The sequence below is a fragment of the Sturnus vulgaris genome, chromosome 2 (genome assembly GCF_052056855.1).
Source record: "Sturnus vulgaris isolate bStuVul1 chromosome 2, bStuVul1.hap1, whole genome shotgun sequence".
Lineage (NCBI taxonomy): Eukaryota > Metazoa > Chordata > Aves > Passeriformes > Sturnidae > Sturnus > Sturnus vulgaris.
The window spans coordinates 22,700,386-22,718,379 of record NC_142244.1 but is presented as its reverse complement, the minus strand read 5'-3'; the positions used below and the strand labels follow the sequence as shown (position 1 = coordinate 22,718,379).

The 17,994-nt window shown below is 40.7% G+C and overlaps 1 long non-coding RNA gene across 1 annotated transcript in view; it reads right to left on the bottom strand.

Moving 5' to 3' along the window:
* Positions 1-13,787: 13,787 nt before the first annotated feature.
* LOC148224677 (uncharacterized) overlaps positions 13,788-17,994 on the bottom strand; it is a 122,843-nt gene continuing 118,636 nt past the window's right edge. The window contains exon 3 of the long non-coding RNA XR_015801185.1: positions 13,788-13,999. This is a non-coding gene — a long non-coding RNA (uncharacterized LOC148224677). The remainder of the gene's footprint in view (positions 14,000-17,994) is intronic.

The window sequence follows — 17,994 nt, the reverse complement described above, 5'->3', positions numbered from 1 at the left end:
TGACAGATCAGATGGATCTGTCACAGTGTGAGGGTGCTGGCTCCACAGTCTGGCATTTTGTCCTTGCCCAGAGGGCTGATACCAAGGGATTCCTGCCTGGGTCCTCAGGGCTCTGCACAGGTCCCTCCAGAGCCAACCCAGCAGCATGGCAGCTTCCCAATTAGCACAGCCATCACAATGCACCAAACAGCACTAAGTTCCCTGTTCAGGTGACCATTTCTTACCCATCTAAGATGGATTTGTCTTCTGGGAGTGAAAGCACATTACAACTCATGTGGCTAGCACACCCACCATGACTTTTGTTGCCAGTTCAGGTACCATATGCAGATGGTGTCAAGGAGTCAGTTGTGAAAAGGACTTGGCTGTCTACAGTCTTCTGGACACTTGCTGAAGAGATAAGCTGCACTGGTAGTCTAGGTAAGCATCACCTTTTTCAGTCATTCTAGTTACAAATTTTCTAGAAAGGCTATGATCTTTCAGGACAGAGGGGTGGAGCTACTCTGCTGCCCCTAAGTTATTAGGGCTGCACTTTTCATACATGGAATACTGACTGCTAAAGTACTGCAGGCAACACCCACGGTAAAAGGACACCTTCCCCAGCTACCACTGCACCTCTCTGCTGCTGCAAGGAGGGAAAATGTTCTTGAAGGATCAAAGTATGACTTGGATTAAAATGCTTTATAGGCACTGATCTAGGGAGCTGCCAGACATATCATCTGTGACCAGATTTACAACAGCACTAAGACCCCAAAGACAGAGAAAGCAGCTCGACAATTCGCATTTTCAACAGTAAAAAGCAATTTGCTTTAACAAAGATCAAACTTTTCACTTGAAGGAGAGGGGCTTCAGCAAAATAAGCAATGCAGGCTGGAAGTGGAAAGCTGGAAGGCAAATTCTTATTAAATCAGGTAGTGGAAGGCTGGTAATTGGTTCTTAATCCTAACCACTGCTGTCTGGTGCACAGCCCGAACCAGACCACTAGCCCTGGGAACAGCTGTAAAATCGAGTCCTACAGGTGAAGATGCCTGAGAACTTCGTTGGGTTTTAAGGTTGGAGCCAACAGCAACTGAACAGCTGAGTTTGTGTCCAGCAGCAGAAATTTGTCTGAATCTCCATGGAAAGTTCACATACAGAAATCAGGTATGTCTGACTGAAACAGCTACTTGGTGGAGTTTGAAGGGATGTGCCAAGGCACTTAACTGGGCACTTGCACTTTGTGGTTCTTTTAACATACAATGCGTTTGTATGTGCATTTTCTATAGTAGCCCAAACAAAAGAGACCAGACTCTAGGCTCTAAGCTCTTGATGCTGTTCATTTAAAGAACATCAGTCTGGAAAGTCCCAAGTCAGATGCTGAAGGTCAAGGCTAGATGTAACTTGAAGATGTTGACGTAAAACTGCTTGATACAGTAGCCAAGAAAATGTGAACCCTTTTTAGCTCCCTGTTCTCAAAACTTGCCTCCATAGATAGCTAGTGACATACAGGCATAGTCACTGTTCTAATTAGCACAGCTTCTCACAGAGCATAGAGAAACTTCTGAGTGGGAAGTACTGTGACCTAAGACCCTTGTGCTGGCACTGGCTAGCGGATTAGGCTAAATGCTCACAAGCCAAGTCATAGTGCTCCCAGCTAATGATTTCTCATTAAATCATACTCTTCTATGGAGGAGGCTGCTATGTTTTTCTAAGGAGGTTTTTCTACTTTTAAACCACAGTGATTTAAAAGGGGTAACTCAATAATGACAATAATAAAGGCATGAGAACATGGCAAAGGCATTGCATTTTTATAAGGCCAAACTATAAAGATATTTATAACAGTTCGTACCCTTATAATCTCCAAAACATAACCACAAACAACTATGAAATCAATATGCTTAGGCAACTGCTGGGCTTAATCCAGTGCAAATTTAAATCAATGAAGGGACATCAGGGACACTGGACTGTGTCCAGAAGTGAGCAAATGAAGAGCACAGGACAGAGAGTGGTGCTCCAGACAGCGTTCATACAGTAGGCTGAGCATATCAGACACAGACTGACCTTGCACGGGAATTCTCAATGGAAAATCCTCAATAAGGCAGAAATTGAGCTATTCTTGGCATATTTTTCAATACCAAATCTAAGGTCCCAAAACCATAACTAAGGCTTTCCAGAGGGCTTAGTGGGTTTACCATGAGTCAGGTTTAGTATAGCATCATTCCCTTCTTTGTGAATCCTGTTAAATTGTTTCCACTCTCTCATCACTCTGTTTCCAGTAAAGATGGTTTAGGCACAGACTAAAGGAAGAAAAAAACCCCAGAATCTCAGTTGTCTGGCAGTAAAACATACGGATAGCTTTTGCAAACAGCTTAGATGTTTTGACTGCTTGAGTGCTGAAGGCCTGTACCTGGGCTGTTTCAAACAGGACCAAACAAGAGAAAACCTTCACAATTCTTTGTTTGCCACTGCTTCTCAGTGGAGTGTGTCCCCTGAGATTTCTCTACTTCCACTGACATGTTCAGTAGGTGTTGCATAAAGGACATCTACCCCTGGATCTCCTAAGGATGTCAAAAATACTTTTCTCTCTCTCTCTGCCTTGGTCCTTATGTGTACTCCCTGCTTGTGACTAGCTGGGAGACATTCCTCCTGCATATCTACATGCTTCTGACATGCTCTTCTCCTGACTCTTTCCTGGATAACATCGACTATCCCAGCTTGACAAAGCAGCTCTCAAGGAATCCAGCAGGCTTTAGATTTGTGTCCACATGGGGACAGAATATGAAGCTGATAATTTAAGGGAGCTGCCGTGATTGTGACACATTCATGGAGCATAGATGAGTTCTTGTTTGACTTACAGAAGTAGTGGAATGATGCATTCACACATACACAGATGGCAAGACCTCCTCTTCACTCTGACTTCAGCACCAGAGCACCACTGCTTCTTTCATTCTTTGTCTGTCTTCCTCTAACAGATAAGTAACACCCAGGTAGACAATAAATGAGACACACTCACTGCACAGGGAGAACTCAAGCAATATGAAAATATGTCAAAGGATGCTGATTTAATGAACACAATAATGATAAATATTATGTGCACAGACTGAAGGAAATGGCCCAGCGTAGTGGTGAAGTGTTGTACAGATATGAAACAATTTGGTTGCCAACTGAGAAATATGGTGAATATATTAGCTGTAAGAGTTATATGCCTTCCAACATCATCTTAACATAAACTATTAACTTTCTCTTCTTTCCCTCTAACCTGGTTAATAAGGCTGATAAAAAACTTACTAGGTAACACAAACTATGCACAACACTGCCTTTAACTGTGTGCTTGTCAGAGAAAACACACATTAAAAAAAAGAAACAGCTTATGAAACTTAGCTAAAACACATTCATCTGGGCTCAAGCAATGCCTATTGCCATGCACACATATTTCCCCCAAGAAAGTGCAACTAGTTATTCAATATTCTTATTAATTATAACTATAGTAAAGCCCCAGTAAATCTGGAGAAATGTCTTTCTCTTTTAAAGATCAGGTTGAGTGTACTAGATAGAACAGTATGCTGGGTGTAAATGGAGTGAAACCTGCAAAAGATGAAAGACATCTACCAGCATTTATGGTGTGCACAAAGTCAGTAAATTGTTGGTCTTGAACAATTATAAATGTTCTCTTTTTTTGATGATTGGAACTAGATGCATGAACTCTATTTTTACACAGGTTCCCTGAAGGAGAAAAGCCATTTACTATCAGCTGATGTGCACACTCATCAGGGACTAAGCACAGTCAGGGCACAATTCCCTGCTCTGCAGTCAGTGTTTAACAGGCTGCTAGCTAAGGAGAAGTCTGTAGTAGAGACAATGAAGGCAGACAGCTCTTCCTTTGGGAAGCACCACATCAACACAGCCTCTCCTATAATACATGGCTTACAGGTAAGAAGCTCGGCACCATAATTTGAACAGAGACCAAATAAAGATTCATACACAGGAGCTGTGGCTCCTGGGACCATGCCACAAGATACGAAGCCAACCACCCTCTCTCCTCTCTTAATCTCTGAATAGGCTCCAAGCCTTGATTCTCTGGCTTCAGCTTTGTATGTTTTTTCATTATAATCAGCTTGACAATGCAGGGGAAAATGGCAGGGGGATTTGTTTTCATTGTACATGGACTCCCTCCTCACCTGTTACACAATTAGGCAGTTACATAAGTGGCCCAAGATGTCACATTCCTCACCCAGGCACTGACCCTTGAAATAAACCAGGCAACATGACTCTGAGTAGCTGGAGGGTCTATTTGTGAGAGCATTTGCTGAGCAGGGCTCAGTATAGAGTGTTCTTTCCATCTTCATGATGGTGTTCATCAGTGGATTATCATTTGCAGACAGAGACATTCACACAGTCATGATCCTGGGAGTTTCCATGTTCTGTTCCAAAACTGGATGCACATCAATGGGATATCAGAAATGTTTCCCTCATCTTCCTTTATCCAAGTAAAAGGAAAAAGGGCAATCAATCACAAGTGCACCAGCATGGTTCCTTGTTTAAAAACAAACAGATGACCTTGAATAAGATTTTCTCTCCCATCCCTCTCTTCACACTGGCTATCTGATGCAGAGCCCTCAGAAATCTGTGAAAACTTTTAACCCAGACTTCAAAGGGCTCTACATTCAGCTTTTTTTCATCTACCCCTTTCAAACATACCCAGCGTTTTATGCAGCACAGTGTATTCAATAAATCTGGTGGCATTCACCAAGAGACCACAAAGCATTTTGCAGTCATCAACAACACACGATAAAAGAAGCAAATATTATTAAATGGCTGATTCTATGGCTCTTGAAAATGAATCTAAATGAGAAGAAAGGATTTATCCAGAATTTCACTGAGTTAGTGCCATGACTGCAAAAGAAATCTTGCTTTCTTTACCCTAAGGAATGTTTCGTCTCCTTGCATACTGGATTCATTTTGAAAAGACTGTGAAGGCAACAGGTAGTGAACACCATCCCTTCTTCTCATGGCATCTTCCTGAGGGTGATTCTCAAACGTTGTCCTCTAACACACCATCACAGCACATTGTCCAGTTCTCAAAAAGGGCAAAGCACCTGAGCAAGGCTGATGGTAATGTCAGTAGGCCATCCAGTGATTCCCCCAAGGGATATTTTTCTCCATGCTATAGGTCATTCAAGCATAATTGTCTACAAATTCACACAACCTCGAACAGTGCTTGTTTAGAGATTATGTATTCCACAAATTAATGTCCTGTTTTCCTGTGCACTACAGGCTTGCAGATCTCCACAACTGGAACTCATCCACTTGGTTTCGGCCACAAAAATTAAAGCTTTTCATCCTTTTTTTTCATTTTCAACAAATGTAAAGAAATTACTACAAATGCAGACCAAAGTGAAAGCTAATGTACATTGTTACTAATTCTTATTAGGATAAAACCCCCTGATATCTCCTAATCAATGATAAAGCTCTGACCTGCAATTAAAATTTATTCCCTGTCTCTACTGAAGGTGGGTTTATATGAAATCTCATTACACATCAATTTGCACTGTCCTCCAGTTTCTCATGAGATATTGGATCTAACTGGTCTAGTATATTATTTCCCAGAAAAGGAGTGACAGAAAGGGAAGGGCAGGTATTGGGTTATCTGAGGGGGATCTCTTAGAGACGCTATGTGACATGATATCTTGCAGCTGTTTCAATGGATGGTCTCTCTTGTACTTTCCAAAGACAAATGACACACCAAACAATCAAATTGCTGCTCACTCTGTTCTAGTTTACAGGAACTCTGGGATTTAGGGAAAGGCAGGACATAGGGGATTTGAAAGTTGGCTACAAGTCCTGAACTTAAATTTGAGTTCCAAGCCCATCTAGAACCCAATGCAAGGCTCAAGGAAAATGCAAGCTCTCATTCTGAAGAAGCTTACAGAGCTATGTGGCTCTGGGTTATATGTTAGAGTTTCTGCCTTTCTGTATTTGCTCATATGTGAATGTTATGAGCTCTCTAGCACAGAAACTACATTTTCAACATTCTTGTCTTTCATTTATTTACTTGTGTTTAATCCAATCCATGACCAATTCCTCCTGAGGCTGCAAAGGGTGACCTCACTCCATTTACAAACACTCCACATATATTTCACCTTAGCACATTCGGTAGCATCATACTCAGCTGGAAGGATTATTTATCTCCAAAATGTAACATTTAACACTGATACTTGTTTCTTGAAAGGTTGCAAGAATAAAACGTGCATAGGAAATAATATGTAAACTCAATGTAAACTCCTATAAACACAGCTGCTTCACTTTATCACACATTCCCCAGCCCATGAGGCTTTTGGATGGACTAAATCAGGACTCCCTAATGTTCACAGGCCTGAACAAGTTAGCAAAATGCTATTAGTTAAAAATAAGTCCACTATACAGCTGAAAAAGAGAAATATTTTCCCTGCTTTCCTTAGTACTGAAAGACAAAAACTGGCTCTCAATGGAACCTGAGCTCATAGATCAGCAGATTGGCAGTACAACCAGCAGTTGACAATGACAGTACAGCTATCTGGTTTAGTTAATAACAGCCAGAGCAGATTATGCAGCTGGCAACAGGAAGAATAATTTTCTTCTTATCATGTATCTCTTTCTTAATCTAATCACCTACAGAACAATTTACCTGTTTCTTTCAGATCAAAGTAGCTTTATTAAATAAAGCTGACACCTTACAAGTTAAAACTTTCCAGTGTTGTTCTTAAATGAAACTATATCTGTAATAGCTTAACTGCAGTTTAGGTTTTAAAGACGGGGAACCAACACCAGAGCCAATGTCAAGGCAGTCTTTTAAAGAATATGCGTTCGCATGCAAAAACACACACTCCACATGCTGCTACCAGAAACATTTTCCTTCGAAATAAAAAGAAATGAGAACAGTAGACACAAGATTCTTAGAATGCAGAAATGATAAGATACTTTGGATTGGTCACTCTCTTTCCTGAACTTTGCAGTATTTTTACTTCAGATACAAAAAAGTGGCCAACAGAGAAGGTATTTGTACAAATTTTTCACCAGTAGAGATCTCCAAGACAGTGTTAAGTCAGTCACCTTGCAGTGAGTATTGAGAAAATCCTTTCTTCCTTCTTTCTGTTGTGACCAAGACAGCTATCTTAGCTTCATGTGTTGAAAATGAAGATAGAGAATGTGTAGCTTTCTGATATATTCTTGTTTTCACATGTTCAACTCCTATATCTTGATACTCACATTTTGGGAGCCAACTCAGCAATTTATTTTGTAAAAACACCTTCCCATAACGCTTCAGCCTAATTAGACTGGGAAAGTCACTGTCTGGAAAAGGTGCATTGCAGTCATACGGCCTCTCAAAATCATATGGATTCTTAAAATGCCTTGTTCTATGAGGTCTTGTCAGGGGAAGCTGTACCTAGCCTTCAGCTGTTAGGAGAAGCAATTACTCCTACCTCAGGTACTGCTGCTAGAGATCAAGTAGGTCATTAAAAATAGCTAATGGCTTAGTCAGCCACCATACCTTGTCCCTTGCCCCATGCATCCTATTACATTCTCTCAGCACACTGGAATTAAACGTAATTAGCTTATGACAATCAATCACATCCTTTCATCAAGGAAAAAATTAGGGGAGTAATTAGGTAAAAGATGATTGATATGGCCTTTTCTGACACAGGAGCAAAGAATAGTTTTTGCATCCTAACAACATCAAATCTTTACAATATAAACTAAATTTCTGCCAAGCCATAATTCTCATTTGGACTTTTCTCACTTTATTATAGGTTAAAAAAGGAAGAAGTAAATTATAAAAGTGTGTGGGTGTGTGTAGATACACAAGGGAATAGTCACTCAGTTTGTTTCCTAGACATAATAAATCTTTGTATAAAATGATAGGTTGGAATGATTTTCAGACAAGAATTGATCTCATGAAACTGGAAACTGTTGTTAGCAAAATTACTCTTGGGCCATAATTTTGCTGTTACCTGTGGACTCTTTTTTGTCCTTTCTATCTTCTATTTTACTGTAAAAGTGCCAATCTTTTTGATAATTTTATAATGACAAAGAAGCATCTATAAAAGAGATGAAGAAACAAAACAAAGATGGCATGGAAAATAAATTGCACAAAAATTAGTAACAGCTACTATTACTGTACAAACTAAAATTAAACTAGGGAAAGCACTTGCAAAGATGAGGAGAGAACAGGGTGTTAACCTGTCTGTGGCTGCACACTGGTAACATTTCAGGTCCACATGGCTGATCTAAACCTGGCCCAGTTCACAGTGATCAAAAGCTGGTACAAGCTAGTGTGATGTTTGTTGGTTGTAGAAATCAGCCGATGGTTTAAATCTAATTCTTCACAGAGGGCAGAAGGTGGTAGCATAAGGATGCTGCCCAGCAAGCTCAGAAAACCAATAGTTATTTGCCCAAGCAAAACCTTTCCTGCTTATTTGTTCTCATCACAGCTTAAGGGGAAGCCTGACCAAACAACTGAACACTGCAGAGCCACATCTGACTATTTGTGTATTGAAACTGTAGTAACACACCACCCTTCCCCTTCAGGCAATAAGAATACAAATAAAGAGAATAAACATGAAAAATTTCTAATCAACTCAGATGCCATTTTTTTCTGTCCCTGAGAGGAAATTCACGAAATATGGTACTTTCTCATGCAACATTTATTGCCTTTCATTAACACCAGATGAAATACAAAGTCTCTAAAACCCTAATGAAGTGATAATATTCCCTTCATTCCCCAAATGCTGGCTTTGCAAACTCAAGCACACATTTAGCAGCAAATTAAGTCTTTCTTCTGGCACCAATCAGTGAAGTCTGCAGTCCTGCACGATGTGATACAGTCACAGATCCCTCTCTCTTTAGGTGAGGGTCATGTCATGACTGTTCATAAACCTCTGAATCTGATAGACTGCCACCATAGGGTTAAATCCCAGTTCATATCTTGTTGACTGCATGGGAAACACATAATATTCAGTTCTCTCTCTTATGAAGAAGTCTATTTGGAGAGTTAGAAGGAAGCACAATCTGTAAATATTTAGACTGTTTGTCAAAACTCCAATGCTCATGGGACGCAGAATGCATCCCACGAGCCAGCCTGCACACTGAAGTAGCTCCATGTTCACTTGCCAGAGAAAAATGGCTCCCTCACACCCCTGCATCTCTTAGCCAGAACCTGCTGAAGAAGCCACAGAACCAGCCTTACTACCCGGCAAATGTAGGTAAGGAAAGGCAGTATCAGGCATTTCACCTGAAAATCACCTGCTCAGGCATTCACACCCAGGACTTTTTAAGTGTCCTGATTTATGCTACCATGGCTAATACACAAAGTCTAGGCCACCAGTTCAGTTTCATAATTGTACCCTCGCATAATGAAACTGAAATTAAAGGCAACCATGTCTCTTACTTCATACTTTAGTACCCATCCTGCTTCAAATCGGAGAGTGCCAAAGGAAAAAAAGACAGAAGTGAAACATACTTTGCATACAACATTGGATCAGCAATGAAAACCTCAGCCCATGGAAAGCTAGAATAATGGTAAAAAAATGTTTCCTCTAGTTATCAATTTAGGAAAATTGTATATTGTAATTTTAGAGCGGAATGCACACAAAAGTAGCTGTTAACAAGGTGCTGATGAAGTACTGCAAGGTGCAAATCAACCCCTGCCACTACTGTGGACTGCTGTTTCTAGATATTCCTCTTGTAGTGCTGTGAGGCTACACAGAGTGGTCAAGAAAAGCACAAAAGCTTACACACCACAGCATAAAAGTTCAAGTGGAAATTCGCAGCAAAGATGAAAGAAAACTCCAAATGTTTCTACAGTCTGTTGATATTGCTAACATTTGTTATTCAGATTGATCTTCGACTGAGAAAACTCGCTATTGTAACCAATTTGCATTACAAATGTAGAGTAAAACAATGAAGCCTTCTAGTACTTAATGAAAGTAGCTCCACTCTATGAAATTTTGCACCCTCTTTGCTTCTCAGATCTTTCATACGCCTCCTTATGATCCGTTCTAAATGACTCTCATCGACAGTTAAATTCAGGAAGTTTTTATGGAACAAGCACAGGAGCTCAGATTGTGTATCATAGGTTTCCAAGCTTCTCATCAAGCTCATATATGCAGGCTGGATGCTGCTCCCCAGCTATTTGTAGGTGCCTTCCGCTAGAAAAGCAGTGAACTGTGCCAGCTCTGTGCTCCAGAACAGAAGCTTCCAGGGCAGAATCTGGACAGAGCAGCGAGGACTATGCCTGTGGCACAAAGGGCAAACCTGCAGCCTTCATACAGAGAGCTCAGCACCTGCTGCCTACCATTCTCTGCCTTTAGTCATATTTCTGTCTCCCCACCTTTTCAATGAGTCTCCTCCAAAAGCTGAAGCAGCAGTAACGCATGCAGGTACTGCTGTGCCCTATCTGGAATGCAGCTGGCTTGACTGGCATCTTTCTTCCAGTTAGCCAGAGAGCATTTGCATTTTCAAGCTATCACCTGCAGTGACCTCATGGAAAGAACAAGTATTTTCCAGTACTATTCAATAGCATTAATCATAATACAAATTCTGCTCTTGGGCTCATTTGCTTCGTCCCAGGCTTGTACTTGTGCCTGACTCACACATAACCACAAATTCCCACTCTTCTTCCCCACTGAAGAGTAATTTGATGGACACTGGGGATACCACCAGCAGGACAGCTTTTCAAGCCAGTTGGCATGTCAAGAGCTACTGATTTTATTAGTGCCTCTAGCAACTTATAAAGGACAGTCTCTAGGGTTTTGTAGCAGGAATGCAACTCCCAGAGTTGCTGCTACCCTGGCTGCCTTGTAGTGTTCTTGGAACCAGTTCTGGGGCTGAAGGATGGCAAAATGACACCAGGCACAGATCCAGCACAAAAAGAGGCTGCAGAGGTTTGTCTCCACACTGCAGGCAGGCCGGAAAATGAGTTACCTGCAGAACCAACCACCCTGTATCCTACAAGTAAAGTGAGTTGCCTGCTTGGTTTCCTGGAAATTTTACTTTGTTTCTTTCCTGAACACTGTTCTAAAATCAGATGAGACCTAATTCTACAGGGTAATACATAGTTCAAACTAACACTCAAATGTATCCAAGAAGAAAAACAAAACTCTACTCGCAAGCTTGACATTTTCTGATGGCAACAGCTTGTTTGCTGCTTTTGGAGTTACAGCTGTACACAGCTATTAGTGATCAAGTGCTGCAGAACACCCAGCAGCCACCCAGCTCTTCATATGCCTATTTTGTACTTTGCAGTTATTTTGTTCCTTGCTAGGCTGCTCTTATGGCCCAGATGTTGCTATAATACAAATAATCCTCTCTGGAAGCTTGGTGGATGTTGCATAGGTCAATATGAGATGGTTTGGCACTGAGGGACAATATAAATAATGGGAAAACATCCAAACCTCACCTACAAACTTAAGGGACACCTTCACAACCATATTCCTTCTATCAAATAGGATTTATATGTGTGCATTCATAACCTCACCATTGCCAGACAGGGAGAGCAATAAGCATTTCAACTTAACCTTACATCAGAACTAAAACGTAAATATACATATCTCAGTACAATCTAGACTTGCAATATTGGAAACCTTGGCTGGCGGCAAGATAATGGAAAAACCCTCAAATCACGAACTCAAAACAAAACAAGTGGAATGCAAGGATAGCCTTTAAACAAGAATGGCAATACCATATTTGGTTTTAAATTATGCCGAAAAAAATGGGAGCATAGCCAGAAAACTCAGATAGATGGATTTTCTTCTCTGTCAAACCAAACTAGCCTGCATATTAATAACTAAAACAAGTATTTTTCCAGCACCCTAAGATGCTAATTTTTCTCTTCATTAAATGCATGCTAATAGTGAAATTGTTACACCAATGCTAGTTTTTACTTCTTTGATCCAGTACTACAGATTGTCAGCAGAGATTTTTTACCAGATTTCTTCCTTGCCTTCTGTAACTGAATGCATATATGAAATGCATTCATAAAGAAAACTTACACAAAGAAAACTTCCTCAGATCCTGATGGTAGGTTACAAAAAGTGATGGCTCCTCCTCTGGTGTGTCAGTGTTACTCATATTCTTTCCAATTCCTTTCACTAAATTTCATATCTAAGGGGAGGTTAAAACCTACCACTCTGACCTAGCAATAGGTTTAAGTTTTGTGGTTAAGCCCTCAGGGTTGAACCGAGGTCTAAAAATACAGTTCTCCACCTGTGATCAAGCAGGCCAAAAGAAAGGAAAAGAAAGGAAGAAGGCAAAAAGAAGGAAGAGGAAATTAAAAAGAAAAGAAGAAAGAAGAAAGTAGAAAGGAGAAGAGAAAAGAAAACAAATGTTTGGTTAACAATTTGGTTGTATAGATATGTATTTCAAACTGAGCAGTGTGCAACATACTTGGTTTGCTTGATCCATCACCTCTGTTAAAGGTGTGATTTCATTTATCTGCTTAGTCTAACATAGTATTTCTAATAAGAAGCATGATTATGCAATGACCGGAAATAAAATTTCTTTGGAAGAGAAGGATAATTCTTCAGAAAAGAAAGCACAATAGGCCCCATGAAATTAGTGATTTCTGATTCAGAACAATTAACAGTTTACATATAACTTTTACAATACCTTGTAAATGTTTAGGCCTTTTATGTGAGAACTGGATAGTAGGGAGAAAATAATCTTTATGAATTCCTTTAAAACAGAAAAAGTCAGTTTTAGAATAATCCTATGGCATGCACACTGTATGACAGGTGTAAGTACAGTGAAAATGTTTAGTAAAACTTGTGACGATAGACAAAAATTAGTCAGGAAATAAACATAAATTGCAACATATCTGACCTCCCAGCAGTAGCTTTTAAAAAAGCATTAAGGATCCAAAATGCAAATAAAGAAATGAAAATTACTTCACTTACTGCTCTTAAACTGAATGTGTTAACACTTTTGCAAATGCCATGAGGCACCTCTGTACAGTCTTAGGGATCTAATTGTGTTTAGACACCTGACATCCTTCAATAAAGAAGCAAGTTCTGTAAGCAAGCTGCTGGGATTGTGATGTTGCCAGTATATCAGTCTGTTCCCAGCCAGTTTATGACCTGACAAACACATAAGTTACAGCTTCTCACTCATCCCCTTCATTTACATCACTCTTCAGCCTCACCAAGTCCCAGTTTCTAAACTGGAATAGTCTTCAATTCAAGGTGCTAGCAGCAGTTTGAGATGAAAAAATGAGCCCCAGACACTGCCAAGTGGCATTTTACACTTCTAGATTGCAGCACTGCATCTCCGAAGACAACTTCTTGGGATCATCAATAACACCTTCCCAATGGAAAACCCTTGCCCTTGGTGCCGTGCTGAGATCTGTAGACTGCTGGGGTGCCTCCTTCCCCTCTTCCTGCCCTCACCTCAGGGCTAGAGGTGTTTATCACACTTCTTTCCCCCACTTCTCCTTGCAGAGTACCATTTAGTCCTTTATCCCACAGTCTCTCCTCTGTGGCAGCAGGGCTCAGCCATGTCCTGCCGTGGTCGTTTGGAGCTGTCTGGAATCGGCTGTGCCCTGCAAGGGGCTCCCCTGTCCTCTCCTCATAGGAGCCACCCTGCAGTCCCTGCTGTCGAAACCCTGACACCAGACTGGTCCATGACTGAGACCTAAGAGGTGTGAGCTGGGTGTGTTGGAGGGCAAATGATGAGCTCCCATCACAAACAGTTCTAAGGCATGTGACAGGAGGCATGTGTACACTAATAAGGAAAAGATTCAAACGACCTATATTGACTTTACTCACTATTTATTTCCATGGCTGACCCTCTGCTGGCCTTCCTCACCACCAAGCAGGTATATTCACAGAGTTCTCTCAGGGTCAAGGCAAGGCAATTATCCACTGCTTCAGCAAAGTGACAGATGACTTGATCCAGTAGGTTCAGGGCAAAATCATTACATTTTAGTTGCCATCATATCCCTGGTTGTTGAGGTCAGTCTTCAATCTGAAGTATTTGTTCTCTAATCACAAATCTTCACATTTGGAAAGAAGGAAAAATCAACAAATTACCATTAGCAACTGAGAAATTTTTACATTTTTACCCTGTACCTATGACACAGTTTGATAACTGCAGAGCTGTGCTGCTACAGTAGCACTACTATCATCTACTTCTAAGTAATGTGCCTCCATAAAAGACAGCACACTGGGCAAATTTATACCGTTCATCTGCAACTACCATTAACATGGGTGTGCAAATATCTGCTTCTACCATCACCACATACAGCTTTCCTTGCAGTTATACTGGTTATTGAAATGCAGCATTATCTCATTTTAGTGTTTCTCCGTATTTTCATGCCAGTCACATAGGAATGTGGGAAGACAAATAAAGTATCCCCCTTTTAGAAAAGCCACAGTGTCATAGAGTTGGCAGACCTCTGTTTTTCCACTCATCAAATATGTTTCCATCACACCACAATGAGCTTTTAGCCTAGCTATATACTCAGGGGACAATTTTGCGTCTCCACTGCCTTGATACTTTCCTTTTTATGATAATAAAAAAATCTCCAAACCCAGAGCATCAGCTATGCAGAAACTCTTCAGCAGAAATCCAATTGCAGCCATCCTTATGCCCACCACAGAGGACATTAGAGAGCTCTCAGAGGTAGGAGCCTTGGGAACAAAATGTATAAATGCCATTAGGCACTGGGTGAAAAGTGTCCTCCATTGCACATTCCAGAAGCAGCTTTTCCCCAGTCATTTCCTCTCTCAGCAGGTAAGCAAGCAGAACAGCATGAGAGCAGAACAGCATTCTGGCACTACTGCAACTTGCACCAGCGTTTGCTCTAAGCTTGAGCTGAAATTTCATACTAGGAAGAGTCATTAAGGCCTCTTACAAATGTAAATCATAGGCAAAATAGTCATTTCAGCAGGGTGTTTATGTGCATTTGAACAGCCATTCTGAAGTAACAGTTCTTTCATCCACACCGATATTTCTTGTGTCTTGAAGCTGGGATGAAGATTTGGGAACAAAATATTCTTGCATGGAAGAACAGCACTACTTGGTAATTAAGCACATTGTGATTCACAACACCAGAGGAATGCCAGCAAGGCAGGATTGTCTTCTGATTAGAAAAAAAAAAAAAAAAAGGAGGATTCAGACAGCAAACCAGGTTTCTCTATGGTTTTCTTGTGGGAGTCTTTAAGGATCTATTCTCTGCCCACAAAACAGGAAGAACAGTGCTCCCTTGTGAGACAGAGAAATTGATCTCATTTGTAGTGTCCAGACTCTGCTCTATATGTTATTAAATATTGTTACACGCTACTAATAAAGCTGAGTTTATTGTGGTGGCAGGTGCAATCAACAGACTATTGCATCCCAAGAATGTTGTGGAAAACATAAGAAAAAGCAAAACCTGTAACAGAATGGATATCTATGCTGGTTTTGGCTGAGATAGAGTTAATTTTCTTCATAGTGGCTAGTATGGGGCTGTGTATTGAATTTGTCCTGGAAACAGTGTTTATATCACAGGGATGTTTTGACTGGTGCTTGCACAGGGTCAAGGCTTTTTCTGCCTCTCACACCACCAGTGAGTGGGCTGGGGATGTACAAGAAGTTGAAAAGGGACACAGCTGGGACAGCTGACCCCAACTGACCACAGGAATATTCCAGACCATGTGGCATCATGCCCAGCATATAAAACCAGTAGAAGAAGAAGGAAGGAGGTACACATACTACACATGATGGAGCCCTGCTTTCCTGGAGATGGCTGAACACCTGCCTGACCATGTGAAGTGATGAATGAAGGAATAAATTAATTCCGTGTTTTGATTTACTTGCACGGGCTGCTTTTACTTTACCTATTAAACTGTCTCTATCTCAACCCACGAATTTTCTCACTTTTGCTCTTCAGATTCTCTCCCTCATCCCACTGGAGGGGGAATGAGCGAGTCGCTGTGTGGTGCTTAGTTGCCAGCAGCGATTAAGCCACAAGTTCTATGAGGAAAACATGCTTTGTACACGTTTTTGAATACTCCTGAATTTGTTTGTGATAAATGGGCTGTGGATTCTGAAAAAACTAGTTGTGTAAAAGTAACTGGCCAAATAGAAGGAGGAGCACCCTGTCAAATAGAGCAACAGAAAGTTCCATGGCAAACATTTTCATGGCACATAGAACTAACCTTTCTCTCCTATGTCAAGTCTAATCTCAAAAAGAAAGAAGAGGGTGTAAAAATTATTTCAGAGGAAAATAGCAGTTATCTGGCTTTACAAAGATGGAAGTAGAAAATCAGTGAAACAATGGATCTGAAGAAGAGTATGTGATATATACTAGCAAAACAAGCTACGAAAAAGTGCCTGTAGCCAGAATTCCCCTGTGCTACAAACTTTGAAGGGTCACTTCAGTGAAGCAGAAGAGCATACAAGAAGCAGCCAAAAGGCTTAAAAACTGAAGCACCCTGAGAAATTTGGGGAATTAGGAATTGGTTTGTGGTTTTTTCCTGGAGTTCACCACCTTGTCTGCAGGAAGAAATGAATGAAAAGTTATTGGAGTGGTTATGGGCTGGTGAGGTGTGAAATGCACCATGTGTAGCTGCCTACACAGCTACAGCTTTCACTAACACACAATACCACCTAGGTAGCCACTGCCTCCAGTTGTGCTCCTGGTGTAGAATACAACCCTTTTTTTCTAAAGGAACTAAAATGCCATTGACCTAACACTGTAATTTGAAAAAGCCTCAGTGTTCTTGTTGGATTATATTTCTCTTTAAATACTAGAATGTGTAGATGTGGATCTTTGGGTCTTTTCCAACCTAATGGTCATACTACTATGAAATTATGCAAACGCCTCTGCAAAAATAACATAGCAAAATTTTCAGTTAAGGATAAACTAAAACATTTGAAATGAGACCATGAGTCTTTAGATAATGGAAATCGTGAAAACACGGCTTAACATACATCTTTGCTTTTCAGTAGACTATGATGCTGTCTCCTGACTGGATCAGAAGTGGTTAAAACTGTACCATCAACAGAATCTCCAGCTTACTGCATGGAGTTCATGGATGTTTGAAATACAGCTGACATTTCAATAAAACTAGGGAACAGCAAAGACATCTAAAGTCTGTTACAAATTCATGTGGCCAGGTGCCAAATATAGGTCCTGGACAAAGGATATGAACTTTTCCACTGCTCATATTGTAATGAACTGTCACTTACTGTGGTACTATTTTCTGTGGCCCAAGATCTTTATTTATTCCTTGCACTTCCCCTGTAAATAACCCTGACTGACACCTTCAAAGGCTAGATTAAGCAGAGGAACTGTACAGGACTATTGTTAAGGTAGCCACTCTGGACAATTGGTTAGCAAAGCCTTATTAAAGCAAAGGTTTGAGTGTGGGGTTTGTGATCACACCAGGATAAGTTTCATCTTCTCAGTTTGGGATCTGGTCCTCAGAAAGAGCAGTCCCAGACTGTCATCATGCTCTGTCTGTGTTTACAAAACAAAATGGAGGGGAAGTTGACCTTGCCTGCAGAGAGGACCAAAGGGCAGACTCCCAAAGTCCCCTGGCATACCTAAAATCAGCATGCCTGTTGATTACAGATTTCTTTTCAAATTTAGAAACAGTCTTTTCTCATCTCACTTGTTCCTGGCTGCAGAAAGGTCTCCAGCTATTTATGTATGCTGCAGAGGTGCCAAAAGACACACAACACAGCTGGCAGCTTCCAGGGGGCTTGGCTCCACTAAGACTGCAATTATCCAGAGTTTTTTGGAAGCTACTTTATTCCAGCAAATCTTTTGTTCTGGGAGCACTTTGATCTGGGAATTTCTATGTAAATATACTTCCTAGCCTGGTATCCTTTAGATTTCATAATTACAAAAAGGGGACACAGCTGTTTCACATTCTTGATAGCCTTTTAGCAGCTCATTTATTTATTATCCATGAACGAGCTGTTCAGATTGAATACAAGTTTTTTAACCTTCCACATAAAACATGAGATTCATGAGAGTCTCAAACATGAGACTGCAATTTG